The sequence below is a fragment of the Chrysochloris asiatica genome, unplaced genomic scaffold, assembly GCF_000296735.1.
Source record: "Chrysochloris asiatica unplaced genomic scaffold, ChrAsi1.0 scaffold00034, whole genome shotgun sequence".
NCBI classification, from domain to species: Eukaryota; Metazoa; Chordata; class Mammalia; order Afrosoricida; family Chrysochloridae; genus Chrysochloris; species Chrysochloris asiatica.
This window is the reverse complement of record NW_006408552.1, coordinates 16,909,775-16,916,860: the sequence shown is the minus strand read 5'-3', so window position 1 is coordinate 16,916,860 and position 7,086 is coordinate 16,909,775.

The window sequence follows — 7,086 nt, the reverse complement described above, 5'->3', positions numbered from 1 at the left end:
CCTCATCTTTCTCCCGCGGAGCGGCTGGTAGTTTCGAACCGCTGACCTTAAGGTTCGCAGCCCGATTCGTAACCACTACGCTACTGTTACTTTACTTCCTGTAAATTGTTTCTTCACCCGGCCTCACCTCTCTCCCACTCCCTCATGCTCTCCTGATCTTTTCTTTTCACTCTACTTTGTTTTCTTTTCACACTGTTCTTTCTTTTCAAAACTAATCTCTTCCAAGAAACCTGCCCTCACACTCCACAAATGACTTATGGATTAATCAGAGGGCTGGGAAGCATGTGTATTTACAAAGCAACACAACTAACCTATCTACACCCAGCCCATAAAAATCAAACTCAAACACCCTTTCTTCTCTAAATCAATGGTGAAACTTTCAGATTTCGATCTTTCACGTGCCCATTAGAGAGTTCAAAATATTTTATGTCCTATATACCAGTGCTGAAAGTCTTTAATAAGCAGCAAAAAATAAAATTAGCCATGTGGTATATAGCACTCTGACAATTAGCCATTTATTTTATTAAGCTACAGAATGAGCTATGTCAGTTTGAGAGCCAACATTGCTTAATTCTGACAATTTTGGAAAAGGAAAAAGACAGAAATACTGAACTGAGATAATGGTAGCATGAAACCGTTTATGTCAAATATATTAAAATTTGAGATACTTGAAGGCTAGAATCCAAATTCAGGAGTAATTAACCAAAATAGTTGACAGATGTCAGGCCTGCTAATAAAATTTGTATACCCTGAATATTTCCCAGCTTATAATTAACTCCACAGATGATGTGATCTGATTTTGTCACTAACTGCTTATTAATGAAGGAGAATGATGACAAGTTATAGAATCCATAGGGCTAGCTGAATACCGAGCTTAGCTATTTCTCATACAGCTGGAATAAGTAGGAGCCTCTGCAGCCGTCTTCTTGGCTTGATTTGTATTTGTTCTGTTCATTTGTGACTGTGGAGGGGAAGTTGGATTTGTTAGTTTCAGCTCTGAGTAACCATGAAGATAATAAATCTTTTCTCATTTGATGGTCAGTAGGCATAATTGCTTTTGCTTTTAGATTCTTTGGTATGCATTTATTGCCATTCGGCTAGCAATATCACCACAGAAAATTCCATAATGAAGTACAATCAAATCATTTCAAGTTTGTTTGAAGCTAAGTAGAACACAGTCTGTCAATATGACTTGAAGAGTTTGAAGGCAGCAAAGTATGAGCGGGAATGGTTTCATAACAAAAGAGCATCGCTGTTTGTCATCATGTCATGTGGCATTTACTTTACTATCAGAGAGAAGTATTCTCCAGGTGGCTGGTGGCTGTGGAAACATAAATGAGAGGTTGTAGCAGATGAGCCTGGCTAGCATTTAGAGCTTGTGATGGCTAGAAACAATGACTCCTTCCTGGTGGGCACCGTTTACTTACCTATCAGCCAATTTTTCTCAAGGACTGGCTATACACTAGGCACTAAACTAGTTACTTCTCTGTCATTTTTCATACTGTGGTGGGTTTCTTGTTGCTGTGATTCTGCAAACTATGCTACCAGTAGCTCAGATACCAGCAGGGTCACCTCTGTAGTGGACAGATTGCAGTGGAGCTACCAGACCAAGGCAGACTAGGAAGGAGGACTTGACAGTCTGCTTCTGCTAAAATTGGCCAGTGAAAAGCTTTTGAGTATCAGCAGAACTTTGGTTGATACAGCCTCAGAAGATGAACCCCTCAGACTATAAGATACTCAAAAGATGACTGGGAAAGCACTACCTTCTCTAAGAAGTTGTTGTTAAGTGCCGTCGAGTCAATTCTGACTCACAGAGAACCTGTACAGGGTTTCTGAGGCACGAGCAAAAAGTCTCATCTTTCTCTCTTGGAATGGCTGGTGGGCTTGAACCACTGACCTTGTGGTTTGCAGTCTAGTGACCTTTAAAGGTGGAACTAGAGTAAAGCTTTAATTTGCTGATGGGGCATCACGTGAAATGAGAGGAAATGGCTACAAATATCCATTAGTAATTGGAATGTGGAACATAGAAAATATGACTCCACAAAAAATTTGAAAGTTGTAAAAAATGAAATAGAATACACACAGATCAAATCCTAGGCATTCATGAGCTGAAATGGATGGATAATGGCCATTTTTAATTAGATAATCCTAGGGTGGTTTATTGCCTTTGAGTTGTGGTGTTGGAGGAGAACTGAAAGTGCCATGGACTGCCAAAAGAACCAATAGATCTGTTTTGGAAGAAGTGCAGCCAGAGTGCTCCTTGGAGGCCAGGATGGCTAAGCTTCGTCTTTCATACTTTGGACATGTAGTCCGGAGGAAACAATCGTTGGAGAAGGATGTCATGCTGGGTAGGGTGGAGGGTCAGAGAAAAAGAGGAAGACCCCCAACGAGATGGATCGGCCAGGTGGCATCATTGATGGACTCGGGGGTGGCAGCGGTGGTGAGGTTGGGCCAGGATTGAGCATTGTTTCGTTCTGCTGTGCATGGGGTCGCTATGAGTCGGTTCCGACTCGATGGCACCTGACAATAACAACAACAAGGGTGGTTTATACTGCAAATGACAGATTGAAGAAGAGTGGTGTCAAAAAGCAACATCGTAAAATCTATGTTAAAGTACAGTGCAGTCAGTGATAGGATAATATCCATATACATACAAGGAAGGCCCATTAATATGAATATTCCTAAAATTTACACACTAACTACTGATGCCAAAGATAAGTAAGTTGAAGATTTGTACCAATGTTTGCAGTTTGCAATAGATCAAACATGTAAACTAGGTGCATTGATAATTACTAGTGATTGGAATGGGAAAGTTGGAAATAAAGATTGTTGTTGTTGTTAAGTGCCATGAAGTTGGTTTTAACTCATAGCAACCTTGTAGAGGGTTTCCAAGGAGTGTGAATTTGAACCTCTGACCTTGCGGTTCAAACCAACGTTGAGGTCTAGTGCATTATCCCACAGGGCCACACCAGGTATCCAAAGAAGGGTAGATAGTTGGAAAATAAGGCCTAAGTCATAGAATCAACATCAATTGCAAGACTGTCAACCTATTTATTAGAAATACCTTTTTCAATGAGATAACAGGCAACTGTACACATGGACCTCATTTTATGGAACATACAGGAGTCAATTAAACTACAACTATGGAAAGAGATGATGGAAAAACTCATTATCATCCATCACAGCAGGAACTGATTGCAGAATAGACCTTGAATTACTCATATGCAAGTCCATGTTTAAGCAGAAGAAAATTAACACAGCTGTGAGAGTCAAATATGATCTTGAGTATATCCCTCGTGAATTTGGAGACCATCTCAAGAATAGATTTGACACACTGAACACTAATGACTGAAGACCCAGACAGGATACCCATCAAGGATATCATCCATGAAGAAAGCAAAAGGTCATTAGAAATATAGGGAAGAAAGAAAAACAAAACAAAACAAAATCGATGTCAGGAGAGATTCTGAAAACTTGGTCTTGAATGTTGAGTATCTAAAGTGAACAGAAAAAATAATGAATAAAAGAGCTGAACAGAAGAGTTCAAAGGGTGGCTTGAGAAGACAAAGTAAATTATTGTAAGGAAATGTGCAAAGACCTAAAATCAGGGAGGAGCACAGTAATTTTTCAAGCAGAAAGAACAGACTTAAAAATTCAAGCCTTGACTTTCAATAGTCAAGTATTTTATAGGCAAAATACTGAATGATGCAGGAATCATCAAAAGAAGATGGAAGTAATTTACAAAGTCACTGTACCAGAGAGAATTTATCAATGTTCAACCAAGAACCAGTGGTATTGAAGGAAGAAGTCTAAGCTGTACTGAAGGCATTAGCTAAAAACAAGGCTCCAGGAATTGATGGGATACTAATTGAGAGATTTCAACAAATGGATGAAATCCTGGAAACTTTCACTTGTCTATGCCAAGAAATTTGGAAGACAGCTACCTGGCCAGCTGACTGGAAGAGATCCATATTTGTGTCCATTCTAAAAGTAATCCAACTGAACACAGAAATTCTCTAACAATATCATTTGTATCTTAAACAAAAAAGGTTTTTGCTGAAGATGATTCCAAATGTTGGTGCTTTGAACCCACTCAGAGACAACTCCGAAGACATGGCTAGCATTCTGCTTCCAAAGGGTCACACCCTTGAAAACTAGTAGTTCTACTCTGCACTCACCCCGAGTAACTGAATCATGGAAACTAACACGAAGAAACTTAGTACTAGGGCTTTAATGGTGAGCCCCAAACATTTAGCATCTTGAATGAATGTCGAACATAAAAGATTGACAGGTCACTGAATGTTCACAGTATGTATTTGACTGAAAAACTATTTGCATACAAAGAACTTCTAGGCTGAAAGTGGCAAGGGGGCATACGTAAGCTGCAAGAATATAGACTTTTTAAAGGTGGCTGGGTTTCCAGATGGAAGTTATAATAATTTTTGATTATAGGTGTGCCTTTAATTGAAGGGATGGTTTAACAAAATGGGGTCTTCTGTCATGGATTCCATATGGTTATACGTGATAAGAAGTTCTGATATGTTGCCTTGGATACAGCCTTCTGTGCCACATGTTCTTTTTGGGAATGTCTCTGTGATTAGAACACTTTGAAAAATTCCTGTTTTATCACTGGCTATTGTTTCTGACACAACTGGCCATTTTGATTTATTTTTGGAGAGGCTTTTGCACTTAGCACAAATAATTTTTATTTAATATTCAACAGGAGCTCATACAGTGAATTAAGGTAATAGTCACAAACACTGCTAACTGTGTGAAGTGCTGTGGAGAATAGGCTCTGATACACTTTAAAAAATTCCTGTATGAATTAACAGTCATTGCTTCTTCATACCATTTCAGTTTACAGAAGGCTTCATAGGAATGCTTTACTTTCGGATAACAGGGGAAACCAGTATCTGTTTTCAAGCAAGATTAAGTGAAAGTTTGAATTAAATCCCTAAGAAATAAATAGCAGCTATAAAACCAGTGGTATGGCATAGGGTTTAGCTAATATCCCAGGGTATTGTTTTAGATACAAGTGTTTGTGGATGTTAAACTCTATAGTCAAGTGGCTTTGCTTATGAGATTATTGCTGTACCATGTATTTATTCTATTCAGTTGTTGTTTTTTTTCCCTCAGACTTTTCAGTTGCTTGGTTCATCTTCTTAATCACCATGCAGTCAATAAAACAACATTCAAGAAAGAGGTTGAATAAAAGATAGATGAGTTCCATGGAGGGAGATTTAATAAAGCAATCTGAAATGAATGAATTGGGGTATGCAGTAGTTTTGGGGTACTTAGTTCTGTGCAAGTAACAGGTTACAGAGCTCTGAACTTGAAATCTTATTACCATCTTTGAGGATGCAGATAGAATCAATCTCATTTTTTAAAGTGCTCTCTACCTTAGCCAAGATGGCTAAACTTTGTCTCTCATACTTTGGACATATTGCCCGGAGGGAACAGTCGCTGGAGAAGAATGTTATGTTGGGTAAGGTGGAGGGTCAGAGAAAAAGAGGAAGACCCCTAACGAGATGGATTGGCCAGCTGGCATCATTGATGGACTCAAGTGTGGCAGCGGTAGTAGCGGTAGTGAGGTTGGCCCAGGATCGGACATTGTTTCATTCTGCTGTGCATGGGGTCACTATGAGTCGGTTCTAACTCGATGGCACTTGACAACAACAACAACTCTACTTAACAGGTTTAGAATTCAGCATTATATCTGGTTTGATATAGTAAGCATTGCATATTGAACTACATCCATAATCATGTCTTTAATGTTTAATTTCCCAAATAAAATAAGTAGCATTCCAAAAAATTCACACATATGAAATGTTCATTATCCTCTCCCCAGCCACCTCCACTCTATCCTCTATCCTTCTCACAACTTTATGAACACTCTTGGGATTGACACAGTGGTTGCAACAATGGACTGTATGAGTAGAGTTTTTGATTATTTCTTGTGAGATTTCTTTTTTTTTTTTTCCCCTGACATTATAAAAAATGAGACAATGAACATCTTTGCATTTATATCTTTATTCTTGATGCAACTGTGCTTTTATTATGGAAGGGTATTTTGTTCTGTTAATGGAACTGTTGGGTACTTAATTTTGTACAAGTATAGGAGATTGCTTATTTTCTCATGTCGTCAGCATATCTAGCCAATAGCAGTCTTTTAAAAAATCTCACCAGTTTGGAGAGTGAAAAATGGTATTCATTGTTGCTTTAAGCTGCATTTGCTATTTTGGGCATCGGACATCTTTTCGTGTTTATTGACCATTTCAGTTATGTCGTTTGTGAATTTTGTCTGTGTATATTTCCCTTTTCTGTTGTGCTTTTTCTAACTGCTTTGTGGAAGTACTTCATATATTAGGGGCATTGATTTTTTGATGATAATTTATTTTGAAAGTGTTTTGGAAGTCCTTATGTGGTACTTGTAGGATGAGCACTGTACTGCTAACCTATAGTTTGGCAGTTCAAATCCACCAGGTTTCCTTGGAAACTGTACACAGGGTCACTATGAATCATGACTGACTCAAAAGGCACATAACAGCAAGAGCATATGTTTTCAAAGTGGTTTAGGGTACGTTTTGCTGTGGGATAAATAAAAGTACATGTGTTCACATTTATCTCTCTTAATTTTTATTGTAGGTTTCCTATGTTCCTTAGTTCTACAAATATACTCTAAATTCTCTTATTGTGAATGTTCCTGTTTATTTATTTATTTTTTAATGGAAATGTGTGATTCATGCAGAATTTATTATTATATATGCTGAGATGTTGGGCTTGAGATTTTGCCATTGTCTAAAATCCAACCTAACCTAATGCCACTGAGTTGGTTTCAACTCACAGTGACCCTTCGTAGGGTGTCCGAGCTTGTAGGTCTTTATGGGAGTGGACAGCCTCATCTTTCTCATTGAGGCTAGTGAGGTTGAAATACCAAAGTTGCGGTTAGCAGCTCAGTGCCTAACCCTCTCAGCACCATGCCATTTTCTAGATGTTGTTGATATGAGCCATTGAGTCCGCTAAGACTCATAGTGACTCTGTGCTGTCACAACAGACGGAGACATTGCCTGGGTCTGTGCCATCTGC